The sequence below is a fragment of the Ostrinia nubilalis genome, chromosome 5, assembly GCF_963855985.1.
Source record: "Ostrinia nubilalis chromosome 5, ilOstNubi1.1, whole genome shotgun sequence".
NCBI classification, from domain to species: domain Eukaryota; kingdom Metazoa; phylum Arthropoda; class Insecta; order Lepidoptera; family Crambidae; genus Ostrinia; species Ostrinia nubilalis.
This window is the reverse complement of record NC_087092.1, coordinates 4,309,844-4,329,472: the sequence shown is the minus strand read 5'-3', so window position 1 is coordinate 4,329,472 and position 19,629 is coordinate 4,309,844. Positions and strand designations below refer to the sequence as shown.

Here is a 19,629-nt window from a genome sequence, read left to right as displayed (position 1 = left end):
CATCACCATCCACCAATGCAAAAAAGGCACGTGTTTAGTAGGCTGCGTTTCCACGAAAGACCTGCGAGGATGCGTAGCGAGGGATGTTTGTAAAGAACCAATAGAATCGCTTAATTTACCGAGGTAAGGTAACCAATAGAATTTCGCCCGAGTAGCAAAATCTGATACTATAAAAGACCTAAGAACGTTTTAGAATATGGTACGTTATGTCTGTCTCGTCTCCGCTCAGCTTCAGTGGAGACGGTTGAGCAGAACTCCGTTCCACTTTATTGGTGGAAATAACCCTAAGCTTCTCCAGTACCGCATACCTACATCTCGTATTGTCTCTACTTTGGTGGAAAACGGCCCTTAATGTCTTAACTACATCTTAATCCCTAAATATTAAAGACACTGAACCGGATATGGTAATTCCACTAATAATAATGCGGAAAATTAACGATGGGAACAACACAATCACAATAAACAGACCTTCATGGAAAAATAAAGCTCTACATTGAGTGTGTATCAAGCAACACATACTTATAATACATATACATAATACATGTGCTGTAGCCATAGTGCATACTATAAGTCTAGGTCTAGCGATTATTTATATTTTATTATATTAGTTAGTGCTTGAGGTATGGGAGCAGCACGGGAGGGTGTTTTTGAGACGTCAAACGTCAGCGAGACCAGATTTGTATGCTCTGTCAACGTCATAATTATGTCTTTATTTATTTATTTATACTTCAATGCCAAAAATATTAACATTAGGCGAACTTAATGCCATAAGGCATTCTCATCCAGTTTACCTTTGGGTTATGCAGAAAAATTAGTTTGGCGGTATAACAAAAAAAAATTTAAATAAAACAAAGCGACGGCAAAACAAATATGCTACATATACACATACCTACATAAATAATATATAAAATATATAATAAATAAATACATACTAAGATGATAGATATAATGATGGATGACGATAAGTTAAAACAGAAACCATTCATGAAGATGATAACATTTGGAGAAAGTGGTTATGGACAGATTTTTTGAACGAGAACTTGCTAGAGGCTTGCCTGATATCTTCAGGCAGAGAATTCCAGAGCCTTATGGCCTGGAGACGGAAGGAGTCGGAGAGAAAACCAGTTCGGTGAAGAGGAGTGGAAAGGACAGACTTATTAGAAGAACGGAGCTGACGTGAGTGCGTTGAACTGAGAAGAGTGAACTGTGACTTGAGATAAGTCGTAATGTGACGTGAGAGATGTCAATGTCACCTCTCCCACACTGACTGAGTTATACCAGACCTATAGCTAGCAACTAGCAATTTAATCACTGAATCTGTTGACTTTAAATCCTGTCTATAAATCAGGCCTAACCCACTGCATACTGAACAACAAAAATATTTGAACTAGCCCAATTACATCAGCCAGCCCGCATGCAATTCACGAGCAAATACCAGCCAATAAATTAATAATGGCCCACTAACTACGTTCGGAAACTCGTTCATTATTTCTGTACGTTCTCCACAGGCCGGCTTTGTTGCTAAATTAGCACGTCATGCATCGACTTCGGTTCTCACGGCCGTAAATCGTGAGAGTTTAGATATAAGCAAAGTGCAAACAGGAGAGCCAGTTATAGGTGTCACTTTTAACTGTGTCCATTGGATGAGTAAATTAATCGAGTATCATTGAGGTGTTTTAATTGAATTACGACTGACGAAACTCTTACTGAATTCGATTTTTTGTTGTCTATACTAATATTATAAAGAGGTAAAGTTTGTGTGTTTGTATATTTGTTAAATTGTAAGGAATAATCTCGGGATCTACTAAACCGATTTTAAAAATTCTTTCACCAATAGAAAGCCATATTATTGCTGAGTGTCATATTAGGTATAGGTTAATATGAATTATAAAAAAAAATAAAACCGACTCCAAAAAACCTACACTAAAACGTAGAAAAATAATTACTAATTACCTACTTATTTATTAGGACGAATTATTAATATTTATGTAGTGTAACGTTGCCGTTTGCTGTTTTTTCACAAATTAATATTTCTTCTCAATATTCTGATTTTGGATACCACTGGCGACATCTATTGGCGTGATTTAGAATTAATTTGCAATAGATGGCGCTTTTTGCTCAGTTAATTGAAATATACTTTGATGAAACATTTCCTAGTGTTTTTATATTGATTATTCTATTTTTCAAATAGAATATTTTCAGTGTTCTGGAAATTGTTTTCATCATGGTTTTATTAGTACAGTATTTACTTTTTCAAACGGCGAAACGAAACGTATCGCGATGTCTATGACAGAGCGGCTGTCAGTGGAGCTGTCAAATCACTTAGGAATTTGTCGATCGTGCGCAACCGCAATTTGATTATTTTCGGGAATGTAATTCCTTTTATTTCAAATCGGGTGGTGCAAAATGCATCCACGATAATTTCTTGATGAATAAATAAAAATAACACACATGAGGTAAGTTCCCGTCGGAGAATTTATTTATTTTTCGTGATTGATATTTTTCGTATTCCAGTACGTGGTTATTTCATGTGATCGTTTCTTTCAGAGATTCCCTAAATCGTATTCGGATGAGGGTATTGGGATGCTGAAAACTGCGAGTAAGGTTTAAATTAGCGAGCGGTTTTCGTGAGTATTTGTTTCCCATTGCGGTTTTTTTCATAACCTAATGCCACGTTCCACTTGTGATTCTGACACTAGTATTTTTCGTTTCAGATGCGGGATTTCATAATTTTACAATATTTTGTAGTTTAAACAATTTCATAAATTTCATAGATTTCATATTTTACATGTTGATATTTCATATATTTTAATTTCTCTTCATTTCGTATCAAATATTTGTCCTTTCTAAACTGCTGATCTCTTCGCATTTCCTCCTTGTCATCAAACCTCTGTCTCTGCAAGAGTTTGGACGCTTACCTGTCGAAGAGATGCAAGAGCTTCATCTGGCACTGCGCGCTTGAGGCCGTGGAGGACGCTGCTTGGAGCCTAAAAGTGTGCGAGACCCGTTGGACCCCGGAAGAAGAGAGGAACGTTCAGGGTAACGGCTTATAACCGCATGGCTTCCAAGGTACCCACTTTTCCATCCTTCAAGTAGGAGTCTTTCCGACCTGACATCGTGCAGTTATCTTAACTATTAGAGTCTTTTAATATTTAGGCTGAGTTTTAAGAAATTTGTAGTGGCAATAATATTCACCAAACCGAACCTAATTAACGACCCTGAATCCCTTGAGATTGGCACTATTACAGTAGTTATTATAATATCGTAATTGTTAACTATATAGGAGCATACGAGATAAAAATAAATTGTGTCAATTGAGAGGGAGCTGTTTTATTTACATTTTCTAATTTCACACAAGGAACGGTAACTTATATAAATTTCTGCAAGCCGGACAACCTCTTTTTCACGTGCAGACAATTCACCATCTTCTCCGTCTGCACCGGTGGCGGTTCAATTCCAGTCACCAAGCCGCCAGGAAAAAAATACTTTCTTGCAGTGGCGCCCCTCTTTGGTGTTTATTATTGCCACCCTTTTTGTAAAAGGTTTATGGGTGGATGGTTAATAAAAGAAGCGACATTGTTTGCTGACTATCCTCTCATACACTTTTATTTAGTTATTTTATTATTGTAATTAGGGAATTTCTCATGTTGTGTGTTGTGTTTGTCCTGTATTTTATTTTTGTGGCCCACATTTTGTTAACAACATAAACTTATAACCTATTTATAACAGAGCGTACTTACTCTTATTTATGAGGAACTACATAATGTTTGGTTATTTTGTTGAGTTGAAACTTGTTTTATAGTTGGGACAAGTAAGTAACATTTTTATTGTTAGGTTATCAATTTAGTATACCTACACTGCTTTAGTGTTTCTTTATGTAAACATATAACCCGTTACTTACTTTAATTTTAATTAATTTTTCAAGGACAAACACTTTTGTTGAAATTTAAAATTAGTTTATGTAATAGGATAACAAAGTACCTATTTACCTGTTATTTTGTACTAAGGTAACAATTTCCTTTGTGTCACTGCGGACATATAACATTAATTTGAAGTTACCTAGTACATTGTTTTTTTTGGTAATTATTTACATACTTGTTTATTACTTGTATTTTTTTTAAACAATAACATTATTGTTGTTATTGTGTGTTTTAGAACATAAGTGAGAGGTTTTATCTAATCTTGTAAGGTGCCATTCTCAACAAATTTGACAATTTAAATTCATTTTCATTCTAAAGTTTTTAAATAATATTTTTGCCACTTAGTTTATTTTACACATAGTTTTTTTTAACAATGGATACCAAAACGGTTTACTACCATTCATTATTACGCGACGAACTTATTTATGAGATAACTGTTCGATCTGAGTCTCCGGAAGATACGGTTCCCAAAATGAAAAAACAACTTAAGTCATTGTGTTCTGAGTTTAGTCCTGAGGAAATTATTGATGAAGAACTTAAACCTAGTGTGGAATTGCCCAATATTTCTGGCAAGTTAAAGGAATTACAATCACACTTAGATAATTTCAAGAAGACTAAGGAGCGGTATCAGCTGACTCGTGCGAAGGCTTTGTATTGCCACTTGCTTCACCGACTGGATAGGCTAGCAGCGTGTAAGGAAACTGTTGACGCAGCTATTCATGCTAGCTTAAGACAGAAGTTGAACTTGTGCTTTTCAGTTTTAGAAGGCTTTGTCACAAACAAATCAGATGGCGAATCTAGTTCCAATTTACAGTCAGACGATTGTAGGGAAACTGTTGTTGTGGACCAGTCATCGAAGGTTAATATTTTAAATTGGAACATAAAGTTTTCAGTTGATTCCAGTGTGCATTCCTTTTTGGAATTAGTTAATGAACGCGCGACGGCTTTTGGTGTTTCTGATAGTGTTTTATTTAAGTCGGCGTTTTGTTTTTTCCATGATCAAACACTTTTATGGTATAGAGGTGTCAAAGATCAGGTCTCGTCGTGGAAGGAACTAAGTGAATTATTGGTTGAGGAGTTTGCACCTGCAGATTATGACTATAGGTTAATAGGAGAAATTCGTTCTCGTACACAAGGTCAGGATGAACCTACCCACATTTATTTTGCTATCATGAATGGAATGTTTTCGCGTTTGAAACGGCCATTTTCTGAACAAGATAAGATTGAGATCTTGTTACATAATATTAGGCCTATCTATGCTGAATTGTTAGCTTTACACGACTTCGACACTGTTGCTGACCTCAAGGATAAATGTCGTAAAATTGAAGTAAGACGTCAGCAAACTAGTACCTTCAATGAACCATCTAAACAGCCGTGTATGAATCCAGAGTACACTTACAAGGGTAAATCACCAAAGCCTGTTACTGCTGTCACACAACCACCCTTTTCTGACAGTAAACCAACTTCTAACAAAAAACTCTTATGTTTGAAGTGTAAGGCAAATACACATAGTACAAAATACTGTACGGATAAACGGTTGTTATGTTTTAAGTGTGGTGAAGTAGGGTACACTACTAAAAATTGTGCTAAGTGTAAGAGTGCTACCAATTCAAAAAACTAGCAGGTAACCGAAGTAATGTTATTTCAGAAGATGTCGAACCTTCTGAAAATAAACAATGGTTGGACATTGTTGATTCTTATTTCAAAAACAACAACGTTACTTCGGTTTTGTTTAAACCTAATATAAATGATGTTCGGCCATATTTGAACGTGAACATTTTAGACATGACTGTTTGCGGACTATTGGATTCTGGAGCTGCAATTTCAATTATTGGTAACGGAGCACACCAACGTTTCATTGATCTGGGTTACTCTTTGGATGAGTCGTGTGCATCAACGGTTACTGTTGCTGATGGGTCTTTCTGTAGCACTATAGGAACCATCACATTACCTATTACATTTAAGGACGTCACAAAGGTAATTACATTTTATGTCATTCCTTCAATTGTCTCTGATGTCATTTTAGGAGTAGACTTTTGGAAAAATTTTAAATTAATGCCAGAGATTTTTCAAAATATTTGTTACGTAGAGGCACCTAAAAATTTTCTTAAAACTTCATCGAACATTGACAAGCCTATCAATTTTATTCAGTCTTTTGAAAACTTAAACTTGGAACAACGTGAATTGGCAGACAGGATGATCAAACAGTTTCATAGTGTTTCTTTTGAAAGCAAGGGCTTAGGTAGGACGGATCTTATTGAGCACACAATAAACACAGGCGAAGCTTCACCGATTAAGTGTAGGCCATATCCCATGTCACCTGAGAAGTCTAAGGAGTTACATAAGGAGGTAGATAAGATGCTGGAGCTAGATGTTATTACACCTAGTGAAAGTCCGTGGAATAATCCCGTACTTATGGTTCCTAAATCTGACGGTTCATGGCGATTTTGTTTAGACTGCCGTAAACTTAATGCAGTCACTAAAGGTGACGCTTACGCTATCCCGTACATACCTCAAATTTTAGACAGCCTTAGAAATGCTAAGTACATCAGTTCTGTGGATTTTAAATCTAGTTTCTGGCAAATTAAATTAGACGAACAGTCACAAGAGAAAACTAGTTTCACTGTTCCAGGGAGAGGCTTGTTCAAATTTAAGGTAATGCCATTTGGTCTTTGCGGAGCACCTGCTCGTCAGCAAAGATTGATGGACATGTTGTTCGGAACGCCTTTTTGTAGTGACATAACTAAAGGAATGATCTTTTGTTACGTTGATGACGTCATAATAGTTGCAGAGGACTTCAATACGCACTTATTATTACTACAGCGACTGCACCAACGTATCCAAAGTGCAAATTTGACGATTAACTTCGAAAAAAGTAAATTTTTTAGACAGTCGCTGAAATATTTAGGGTACATCGTTGATGAGTATGGTTTGAGGACAGACCCAGACAAAGTGCGTGCAATTCTTGATTTCCCGGTACCAAAAACTTCGAAAGAGGTTAAAATGTTTATTGGCACTTGTTCTTGGTACCGTCGGTTCATCCGGAATTTTGCATCCATTGCTGCGCCTTTGAATGCCCTCACCAGTACTAAGACTAAATTTTTGTGGAACCCAGCTGCACAAGAGGCTTTTGAATCTTTAAAAAATTGTTTGGTCTCTGCTCCAGTTTTAGCATGCCCAGATTTTGAGAAGCCCTTTTCTGTTCATTGCGATGCGTCAAGTTACGGCATAGGTGGTATGCTAACCCAGACAGTAGACGGGAATGACCATCCTATTGCATATATTAGTAGATCACTTAATAAGAATGAACGTAACTACAGTGCAACCGAAAGGGAAGCACTAGCGGTAGTTTTTGCGGTAGAGAAATTTGAACCGTACCTAGGCACCAGACCATTTAAGGTTATTACGGATCATGCTTCCCTTAAATGGTTCATGAACTTAGAGAACCCGACAGGTCGTTTAGCTCGTTGGGGATGTCGTCTGTCCCAATACAATTTTACTATCGAGCATCGTAGGGGGAAGGATAATGTTGTCCCAGACGCTCTCTCGCGTTTATTGAATGTAGATGCTATAGATACCTCAGTTTCAGTAGACGTTGATGACGAGTGGTATAATAAAGTGATACATGGTTGCACGGCTTATCCAAAGAACTACCCCAACTATCGCATTGAAAATGGGAAACTGTACAGGCTTAGTAAAGGTAAATATACCCTGACACAGGAGTTTGACTGGAAAGAAGTTGTGTCCAAGTCCAAGAGGAAAGCAGTCATCGCCGAAAACCACGAACCTCCGACTTCAGCACACTTTGGTGTATTCAAAACACACCGAAGATTGAGCCTGAGGTATTATTGGCCGGGGATGTACCGCGACGTCATGGACTTCGTAAAAAATTGCACAACTTGTTCCGCGTACAAACACAAGACTACCTTGACACCTGGACTCATGGGTCAGCCTAAGCAATGTTTCAGACCGTTTCAAGCTTTGTCGATAGACTTAGTCGGACCTTTGCCTAGATCCCGATCAGGTTACATTCATCTGTTAGTGGTCACTTGCTGTTTTTCAAAATATACAATGCTATTTCCCTTGAGACGCGCGACTAGCGCAGCTGTGGCAAATGCGTTCGAGAACTATGTTCTCCTGGCTCATGGAATTCCTGAAACCGTAATTACCGACAATGGGGTTCAATTTACGGGATCGGAGTTTCGTAGCCTGTTGGAGAAATATAACGTCCCTCGTGTACATTACGGTCCTAGATACACGCCACAGATAAACTTGGTCGAAAGGTATAACAAAACAGTAATGACTGCCGTATCTTCGTACGTGAAAGAAGATCATAGAACCTGGGATCTCAATTTGTTTAAGATTCAGTTCGCACTTAACAGTGCTGTGAACGAATCTACCGGATTTACACCGTTCTTTTTGGTTCATGGCAGAGAACCTATAATAAATGGCTCCTTTTATAAGCAAACGGACGACTGCGAGTATGAAGTTGCTATGCCAAGAGAAGACTATGCAGGGGAGTTTGGCGTCTTGAAGGAAGTGTTCGAGAAGGTACGTTCGCATTTGCTGAAGGCCCACGCTACGAACACCAAGTACTACAACCTCAGAAGACGTAACGTCAAACTTTCAGAGGGTCAGGAGGTGTGGCGCAAAACGTACATTCAGAGTGACGCTGAGAAGTTCAAGGCTACCAAGCTTGCCCCAAAGTACGAGAAGTGCATTGTCAAGAAGGTACTATCTCCGCTTGTTTATGAATTAATTGCTCACAATGGCAAGCCTCTCGGTACTTGGCATATCAAGGACATCAAGGTTTAATCCTTGTCTTTTGTTTTCACCCTCAGTTCGCCGAATAGTTTTTTTGCCAGGGTTCTCAGCCGTAGGACTTGTTTCACAAGTGTTGTTTGGTATTCTACCAACAATGACGCCAAGGCTACTTTTCCCTTTTAGGGAAACCTTTAGGTTAGTTTTTTTTTGTGATCGCCCCATTTAGGGTATGCGATTTAATTTTCTTTTTTCGAGTGGACAAGTATCTGCTGTATACTTGCCTCGTGTTTTTTTTTCTCTGTGACTTTATAGTCCAGATTTTTGTTTCCAGGGATGACATCATGTGTTTTGAGCACTATTCCCTGTGGTTGTGTTTTGTTGCGATGACGTCCAATTATATTGTTATCAGCGACGTTTTGTTCTGCGGTTTTATAACCCAGGCATTTTTATTTTATTTTAGCAAATAATGTTAGTTATGGCCGAAATAGCCTAACAACGTTTTGGAAAAAGAACGAGTAGAATTGCATGTCAAGTTCTACTTTACTGGGGAAATCGAGTACCACTGGTTCACAGTTGGGACTTTATGGGGAATTTTGGATGCTCGGACAGGAGAGATTTTTTTGGCTGGTAGAACATCAGTCCTGGTAGATGGATTATTTTGGTTTGGTATTGCTTTTGTGAAAGTTTAGTTATAGTTAGTAAGTTAGTTTTTTTTTCTCAATTGGACTTTTTGGGGGTCTTTCTGGTGTAAAGATTCATTTTTTTTTTCTCTTTTTCAGTTTGTAGTTCGCTGAGGGCAGCTCAGATTCTTTCTCCGTGCGAATGTCTAGGGGGGAGGGTATTGTAACGTTGCCGTTTGCTGTTTTTTCACAAATTAATATTTCTTCTCAATATTCTGATTTTGGATACCACTGGCGACATCTATTGGCGTGATTTAGAATTAATTTGCAATAGATGGCGCTTTTTGCTCAGTTAATTGAAATATACTTTGATGAAACATTTCCTAGTGTTTTTATATTGATTATTCTATTTTTCAAATAGAATATTTTCAGTGTTCTGGAAATTGTTTTCATCATGGTTTTATTAGTACAGTATTTACTTTTTCAAACGGCGAAACGAAACGTATCGCGATGTCTATGACAGAGCGGCTGTCAGTGGAGCTGTCAAATCACTTAGGAATTTGTCGATCGTGCGCAACCGCAATTTGATTATTTTCGGGAATGTAATTCCTTTTATTTCAAATCGGGTGGTGCAAAATGCATCCACGATAATTTCTTGATGAATAAATAAAAATAACACACATGAGGTAAGTTCCCGTCGGAGAATTTATTTATTTTTCGTGATTGATATTTTTCGTATTCCAGTACGTGGTTATTTCATGTGATCGTTTCTTTCAGAGATTCCCTAAATCGTATTCGGATGAGGGTATTGGGATGCTGAAAACTGCGAGTAAGGTTTAAATTAGCGAGCGGTTTTCGTGAGTATTTGTTTCCCATTGCGGTTTTTTTCATAACCTAATGCCACGTTCCACTTGTGATTCTGACACTAGTATTTTTCGTTTCAGATGCGGGATTTCATAATTTTACAATATTTTGTAGTTTAAACAATTTCATAAATTTCATAGATTTCATATTTTACATGTTGATATTTCATATATTTTAATTTCTCTTCATTTCGTATCAAATATTTGTCCTTTCTAAACTGCTGATCTCTTCGCATTTCCTCCTTGTCATCAAACCTCTGTCTCTGCAAGAGTTTGGACGCTTACCTGTCGAAGAGATGCAAGAGCTTCATCTGGCACTGCGCGCTTGAGGCCGTGGAGGACGCTGCTTGGAGCCTAAAAGTGTGCGAGACCCGTTGGACCCCGGAAGAAGAGAGGAACGTTCAGGGTAACGGCTTATAACCGCATGGCTTCCAAGGTACCCACTTTTCCATCCTTCAAGTAGGAGTCTTTCCGACCTGACATCGTGCAGTTATCTTAACTATTAGAGTCTTTTAATATTTAGGCTGAGTTTTAAGAAATTTGTAGTGGCAATAATATTCACCAAACCGAACCTAATTAACGACCCTGAATCCCTTGAGATTGGCACTATTACAGTAGTTATTATAATATCGTAATTGTTAACTATATAGGAGCATACGAGATAAAAATAAATTGTGTCAATTGAGAGGGAGCTGTTTTATTTACATTTTCTAATTTCACACAAGGAACGGTAACTTATATAAATTTCTGCAAGCCGGACAACCTCTTTTTCACGTGCAGACAATTCACCATCTTCTCCGTCTGCACCGGTGGCGGTTCAATTCCAGTCACCAAGCCGCCAGGAAAAAAATACTTTCTTGCAGTAGGTATACCATGATTGATACTTCTGGAGTCGGTGCCAAGATTATGAAACATGTAAAGTTTGCCTGCACCGACTCCAAAAGTATCAATCATGGTATACCTACATAAATATTAATAATTCGTCCTAATAAATAAGTAGGTAATTAGTAATTATTTTTCTACGTTTTAGTGTAGGTTTTTTGGAGTCGGTTTTATTTTTTTTATAAAATTTTACTTATTTCTTGCTTTTTAGTTAACTAATTATTACCTTGATGTTACCACTGAAGGTAGGCAGTACACTGAGACCAAAAAAAATTGGTTCATAATCGGCGGAGATATTGCGTATAAAAAAGTTCATCCCCAATTTTCCACCCTTGGGGGTGAAATATTTTCTTCAAATTCGCATGAAACCACCCTTTTGATAATACCTATTCAACAAAAAAATAATCGTTCAAATTGGTTTATAATCGGCGGAGATATTGCGTATAAAAAAGTTCATCCCCAATTTTCCACCCTTGGGGGTTGTTTTTTTTATTATTAAATTTAAATGGGACCACCCTTGAGGTATTACCTATACGCCGAAAAAAGATTTGTTCAAATCGGTTCATAATTGGCGGAGTTATCGCGTAACAAACATAGAAAAAAAAAAAAAAAAAAAAAAAAAAAAACATACGGGTCGAATTGAGAACCTCCTCCTTTTTTGAAGTCGGTTGAAAACCGAAAAATTCCACGCAGGCGAAGCCGCGGGCGGAAAGCTAGTTATTAATATAGGGTGAGGTTTTTCATATAAATACAGCCTATTTTAGGGTCGATTCGACCAAACTTTTATCCGAGAATAACTCCTGGTATAACTGGCACATTGACAGTTTCAGATGGGAAATATGTCAAACCTGACGATTTATTCTGAGATTAATATTACTTTTGTTTGGTCGCATCCACCCTTAATGTCCTATATTTTATCAGCCAATATTTACAATGCGGTTATGAATTAACAGTTCCATGAAAGAAAACAAATAAGTTAATTATCAAAGTGCCTACCATTAAACCTCATGGTATTGTACTAATGAGAAAAATCCAGTTAGCTATTAGTAGAATAATGTGTGAATTAGCGAGTAATAAATCTGTCGGCCTCTGGCACTCAAGCGTGCCAGCGATATCAGAACATGCATGCATGATCGCATGCGCAATCGATATAGCACTATAGGCTCTATAAACACTGCGACTTTTAATTTGCAGAGATATAAACACGATTCAGTCTCGATTCAGCATCGATAATCGCAAATCGTCACACACGCGTTACTAAGGCTGGGTTGCACCATCTTACTTTGACTTTAACAAACGTCAAAAATCTGTCAAACTCCATATGAAATACACCGATTATCGTTATAGTCACGGTTAAAGTTAGTTTAGTCAGCCTAAAAGTCGCGCGGCTGTTAAACGCGTGTTTGTATCGCTACAAAAGTCGTAATGTATGTATGTACTAAGGGGCTTAAGTTTTTAATTAATTATTGGGAACATTATACATTAATTAATATACCTACTAGTCTACTACTACAAACTCTTTGAAACTGCCTTTTCATAAACTGATATAACAGATTCGAAAATCCCTATAAAACAATAAAAGTTTAGTTTTTACACAAGAAGATGTCTACTTGGGCTGCCCTCGTCTTTACAAAATAAAAATAAAAAGGAAGAAACAAAAACACTGTCAATTCGTATAAAACACTCTTCGTCTGCAATCAAATCCTATTCACATTTGTCTTTTTCCTTAAGAGCTCAGATTTAAGACATAGTTTTTCATGTCTTTTTTTCACCCTTGCAAATATTTCTTTGGTATATACTTAACGTGATTTTAGAGTACTCGCCTGAAATTAAAAGTTTTCAAGCAAAAATCTTAAAATCTTGGCATACTTTTTAGTTGAGGAAAAAACATTTTTATTTTGACGAACTAAAAAAATTACATGGAAAAGGAAAATGGAACATTTTCATACCTTAAAAAATATGTAGAGATCGAAACCACTTTTGATAATTTACTGCTCTTACGTCTCAGATATTGAGGTTTTTGCAATTAGAAAGCTTTTGAGTTTAGTTTATTTAGTTAAGTATTTATTTACGATTAAATACTTAACTAAATAAAAAGTATTTCAAATAAAAAGTATTTCAACAAAAGACGTACCGATATTATAATTACTTAGTACATAATATTTAATAGAGCTCATCTAAATTTTTACCACGCGTTATTGGTTTTAAGTGCGTTATGTGGTGGTATGACTTATTTATGAATAAACAGCTGTTTTTGAAATAGAATTGAATAACAGCGGAATAGTAAAAGAAAATGCTAATTATTCGTCATGGAACGCGCCAAATTGTGCCTGGCTGATTACCCTCAAATTACCAGAGTATTAAAACCTAATTTGTGAATGAGATCTGTCTGTTGCATATTAATGGCCTTGTCCACGAAACAAAGTAACCCTTTATAAGCGAGAATGATACCGCGGTAATTACCCCCCACCAATCTTTGCCGTTAGCTTATTTAACTTAATTAAGGAATTACAGGGGGCTTAATGAAAATAATTTACCACTCAATAGGTATTCCTCACGAAAGTTTCACAGATTAATTTTCTGACTGATCATTGTGAGACGCGGTATAATTTTCGCGAGTACGTTTCGTAATTTTCAACAATTCGCTCGGGTGTAATCAGTTTAACGCTAATTACGTTAACCTTTAAGTGTTCAATTAATTAATTTATAATGGACAGAAAACTTCAAGTTTTGCTTAACTTTTGTATACGCAACTTCATAATGATGAAGTTATAAATTTAGCTTTCCACAGTAAAGTCTTAGCGTACCTAACAACCTGTGGCTACCTTGGTACCTGTGGTACCCTTAAATTTTGAGGTTGAGAGCCATCTGCGCTCACCTCTTTATTGCCCAGTGAAGTGAGAAAGCCACTCACAGCTAGTCTAGCTCGCAGCATAGTCAGTCCGAAAAAAAAACAAATCTATAAACTCGGTTCAATTTGAAGCATTGATATTAAAACTTTTGATTACATAGGTAACTTTGCCAGTATAATTCTATGAATTAAATTAAAATTCGCCAGTATTAATACAAAGTATTTTACCTTTTTCCGAGCATCATAGAGTGTTTCAAGGCATCATGGTTCGGATAAATATTAGATATTTACTAGACTTTAAAGGCTTTTTACCTATATGTGCAGCGCTTGAAGCGGTACAAGGACAGGTGGGAGAGGCGCTTAACCTTTAACTATGGACGTCGGGTCTCAGAGGCCCACCCCCCTTTCCGATTTCTCGGTTTAAACACCTTCCCGCCACGTGCTGCTCTCGACCATCTCAGTAGCTTCAGTTTTAACTGTGTTTGAACCGAGGAGGCATAAAATCGCGTCTTCCGGCACTTATTACGCGAGTAATAACCATCCAAAATTTTGTCCGGGCCTGGGAGACCCGATGACTATAATTTCCATACAAACATACTTGTATGGATGTGACTTGTCAACTATATTTTTTTTATATTATATTATTATAATCTTAAGTAAATTGCTCTAGTTTAAGAATACTTAATGGCAGAAAGTATCTGAGTACATCAGCTATATTATTAGCCCAACTATCTAAAGAACATTTTAGGAGTAAGGTATTACTTGTAGACGATTCTTCTTTTGAGTTTAGATGTCTTAGAATTCACCATTGCTGCAGATTCCGATTCTGAATGGTGTACGTTTTGTCTATCAAAGCTCTCAAAGAAAGATGACACATGCCTGTAGAGATAATTTGTTTTTAGTGTTCTAGGCCACTGTGTATAATTTTAGTAACTTTAACCCTTGTCAAAATTTTTAATTTATGTCCTTCATAAATTTTGTTCATGTTTTTATGTTACATGATTATTAATTAGCAAGGAAAAAAATGATTACTTTCATTTCTTAATAATTGACTGTAATTGAGGAGCCTATATGTGATGGCAAGTCAATTAACTCTGAAAAATGTCTAAGTTTTTTAAATTTGCAAAAAAATAATTAAATGATGGTTAAAATTTGATTACATTTACCACTAAATCCTTTATTAATAGTTATTAGATATATATCAACTCTTTAATAAATTCAAATTAGTTCAGATATGAAAATAAGAAGAATTTTAGATAGGGGTCTGTGAGACCCGACGTCCATGGGAGTGTGATTATTTTTTTACGTCCATAGTTAAAGGTTAATGGGCCCTAACTTCCCATTTATTGCTTGTAGCCTTATCTTTGGGAAATTGTTTTTGGGGATCCAGACCTTATGGGGCTTTATCGGGGGAGGGTGATAAAATGAATCGTATGTGAAGTGTTGTAGAGCTACATTACGTCAACAAATTGATACATCTTTTTTATTTGACAGTTGTCAATATGTAAATCTTCTTGGGTAATTAATCTTCATCTCATTTTATTTGATTTTTCTTTCACTTTAGTGGTATTCTTGTTCTTTTAAATGTTTTTTAAGTACCTAGTAACTGAAGTCACCCTGTTGACTTTTGACACTGATATGGTTCATTTAGACCGGACGGCTTCACACGTCCTTTTAAGTATGTAATCATAATACATATTTAAAAGGACCCCATAATCAAGAGTCGCTAGCTCACAAGACCACGGGTGTTAATATTTCTACTACTAAATGATATATTGTTAAAATCTACAATGCCTTGTAATACCGCTTTTATGTACTTACGCCAAAACATGATCATTGTTTGATTGTTTTTGCGGTAAACCGTGTAAAACGATGTCCAGTGCGACGAATCAGTAATAATCCAACCGTTACGGTGATTACCGTATCCATATACCGGTAACAGCCTTGGGACCGGGAGGTGCTGTGGTAAATTGATTTAGTTTTTTGGTAAATTTCAATTTGCGTCTTATTAGCAAGTAATCGTTAATGTTTAGGTAGGAACAGACATGCCTATTTATGAAGACATATTTTAAAAATATTTTTATATTAAGTTATTTTAAATGGCTCAAATATATGTACTGCCTCTTATGTAAAAATAGAGAAATAACAACCAAATTTAATCAGGCAATTCGTAAAATACTCGTAACTATATTTAACTACTCTAAAATGTAGAGTCTACATAAAACATAGGTAAGTACAATCACCATTAGTAGCTTTCACCTCGACACTTATTAATATCTAAATAAAGTCAGTTTCAATTATTAACACCCGCATAATAATAATTAAATAGTAGCACAAAATATTTAAATCGCCAATATCGATAATATCAATTTTTAACAAACAAATGCGAGATCAGCTTATGAATCGTGAGACAATCGACGAGACAAGCGTGATAATTCAACAATTTTGGTGAACGGTTCACGTTATGTAATAAACGTTACTGACACGATATACTCAGTAACCTTAGTGCAATGAGTTTAGCTATTTCGAATGTGGATAAAAAGTTTAAGGATAGATTTATGAGTATAACGTGCCCTCGAAAAGCGGAATCATATTTCATAGAGACTCCTGAGACATGTATTGTAAAGGCATATTTTATGAGCATTAATTGACGATTTGCAAGTACACACAAACTTACTAATTAATTAGTCTAACTAAACAAATCCCACCAAAAACATTCGTAAAAAACTAGTCAAGTCTCGATGGAGCTGTTTGTTTATCTCTAAAAAGTAATGAAATCTAGACAAAGTCGTGCCAAGTCTATGGTTCCTTACTGCAATTTCTTTATTATTATAGTTAATGTTGTGTAACTTGGCCGTTGAACAACTTTATTAAGATAATCATACATTAGTATTATTGAAATACGCAGCTTTATCAAACCTACAATTGATTGGTTATTTAATCAACGTTTTCCAAGTGGCAATTTTCCATTGTTAATGCGTAGCGGTTCTGGGGACAGATTGGTGCAATTGTGTCATGGAGCACCTGGTTTTGTACCCTTCAACGGCCAAGTCATACAACATTAACAATAATAAAGAAATCGCAATCGCAGATAAAGATATTTTTTTATTTTTTTTATTTGACTCTAACTTGCTTTACTAAGTAGGAACCCAACACATAAGCGAATAACAAAACTTCACAAAGAAATATCAATCGCAAGCATAGATTGCAATACGCTGTACAGTTACGTCATTAATGCATAGGCTATCAATTATGATCATGTGTTAAAAATTACAACGTAAAAATATCTTGCGTTGACAAGAGGCGTGCCAAGGACGTCTAAACAGTGGCTAATGGTTAATCTATTTAAGTACAGTCAACGGCACATTAGACTCTACAATTTTGTTGTAATATCGTATATATTACAAGTATACAAGAGTGTTTAGCTAGATGGCTGTCGATTGTACTTTTATAATGAGTTCCCACAGAATATTAAGTACATCATAACGCGAATTAAATTGGTTACTTATCTTTATCGTAGTCTGAGTAGACTATCAATCTTTAGTAAAGGAAAACATATGGTTTAATTTGAACTGCTATTACCAACACAATGCAAACTTTCGTATGCACAAACCTGTATATAAATAATTGTACAAAAGTTCCTCTTTTTCAATCGGGGCTTAAAATATTTAGATTCTGTTAATTAAATTGGCTAAATAACTGTTAACAACTCAAAAATGATTTTTTTTCTTAGAAGAACTCGGTTTATTAAAATTTCCTAGTTGGTTGGTTAGAGCAGTCGCCTGGCAAACGAAAGAAAATACAAAAATCCAGCCATCAATGGGTAACTTTTGGAGTTGGTGCTCATAATTAGTGATCCGGGTATATGTAGGTAATAGGTATGATTATTATATCAAACGATAAAAAATATACAATGCGATCAATCTACCGCTGACAAGATATTGGTAGGCGGGCCAAGGACTCGCAGCGGCCTCACCATGTTTGTTCTGACAACTATTGTCTAATTTGGCTAATTAACTACTTCGTAACTAGATTGTTCCCAGAATTTTTCCTAGTAAGATTTGTAATTAGCAATTGTCAAACTCTAGCATGAAGATCTATGATTGGTTAAGTGTCGGCGCAAATGGGCCACCGACGACAGCCACCGGTGACCAGCGACGGCGACTTAATACACTTTTTAATATATTTTGTATAGTGGCGAGTCGCGGACACTACTGTAGCGAGTGGCCGCCACCGGATACACGTGTGCGGCGCGTCTATACAGGTGGCCCATTTGCGCCAAACCTAAGTTTTAATATTTATACCAAATAAATAAGTATCCCATTCTTGATTGAAAATTAATAATTTGAAAGAAGCTTTACAATACGTGCCATTACACATATAGCTGAGAACTGAAAATAGAACCTCCTCCTTTTTTCGATGTCGGTTAAAATGACCAAGAAAGGATCTCAAATATTGACGTATTTATCTTCACATTTAGGCAGGCCTATGCCTATGTCTTATTCGTTCGTTCGTTTCAGCCAAATGACGTCCACTGCTGGACAAAGGCCTCCCCCAAGGTTTTCCACAATGAACGGTCCTGCGCTGCCCGCATCCAGGCTCTTCCCTTGTCTTATTACAAGCTTTATATTGACTTCGCTTGTTAGTTAGTGTGGTAGTCTTGTAACTGAATTTATTATTTTTGCATACTTACTCATACTCTTATTTGACCAATTTGTAAAGGCATGCCTTGTTGGCCAGTGGTGTTCCTTATTAATTTCTACTTATCTTTGTCATGATGAGTTGACATTTTGACAATCTAAATAGCCAGACGGGGAACTCAATAATACGAGGGTCATTCTACCGCTTGACATTAAAGTCTTCTTCTTCTTATTTTGTTTATGGCCAGTCATTATAGTCTATGAACTTGTACTTTAATAAGTCTGGTTGCACCATCTTACTTTAACTTTAACAAACGTCAAAAGTCTGTCAAACTCCATACAAAAAACACCGGTTATTTATAGTAACTATTAAAATAAGGTGGTGCAACTCAGCCTATGTAGATTTATGAAGTGTATCGTTTTATGGTCTACCCACGTTAATAGATGTCCACGTCAATGACTCTATATTTATTGGGTCCCATAATACGTAGAAATAATAAGTCGTGGCAGCCATAATCCTTCCCATATACGCGTCAATGTAACCAATTGTCATCCGGTGGGTAGTAAATTCATTGTGTCTTATTGCCCTGTGGCAAACGCTGGCGATAATTGCAGTACATTAATTAAGGCGACTGCACTTTGATTTTAATTAATTCGCAAGAAAGTAGGTACCTGAACTGCGGTATTTTCCTGCACGTTAATAGTTTATTGTGGTCTGATTTCCATAAATGAGTGGTTTTATTGGAATAATTGCTAACAGGGATCAATGAGGCAAATTAACTGGTCAGGCGTAATCGGTACCCAGGTACTGAACTAAAATGTTTCCAAAGCACTTTGATTTTTTAAATATGCTTTCTTGCTTATAATCTACACTTCTACACTAATATTAAGAGGAAAGATGTGATTGTTTGTTTGTATTAAATAGACTCCGAAACTGCTGGGCGCCCCAAGCAAACTTGGCGGCGCACTGTGGCAGTCGAGGCGAAGAAGATCGGCAAGACTTGGAGCGAGATAAAACACATAGCTCAAGACCGAACGCGATGGAGGACTGTTGTGGACGCCCTCTGCCCCATCTAGGGGACATAGGAC

At 36.5% G+C, this 19,629-nt stretch overlaps 1 protein-coding gene and 2 long non-coding RNA genes across 4 annotated transcripts in view; 2 read left to right on the top strand and 1 right to left on the bottom strand.

Annotated features, from left to right (window-relative positions):
* The window catches only part of LOC135071700 (nitric oxide synthase-like), a 52,044-nt gene that overhangs the window by 28,894 nt on the left and 3,521 nt on the right, over window positions 1–19,629 (bottom strand). The gene's annotated exons all lie outside the window — the stretch shown is intronic.
* On the top strand, window positions 1,999–3,318 carry LOC135072217 (uncharacterized). The gene is made up of 2 exons (XR_010257372.1): window positions 1,999–2,456; window positions 2,548–3,318. It is a non-coding gene; the product is annotated as an uncharacterized LOC135072217 (long non-coding RNA).
* On the top strand, window positions 8,045–10,852 carry LOC135071699 (uncharacterized). Its single transcript, XR_010257312.1, has 2 exons — window positions 8,045–9,990; window positions 10,082–10,852. It is a non-coding gene; the product is annotated as an uncharacterized LOC135071699 (long non-coding RNA).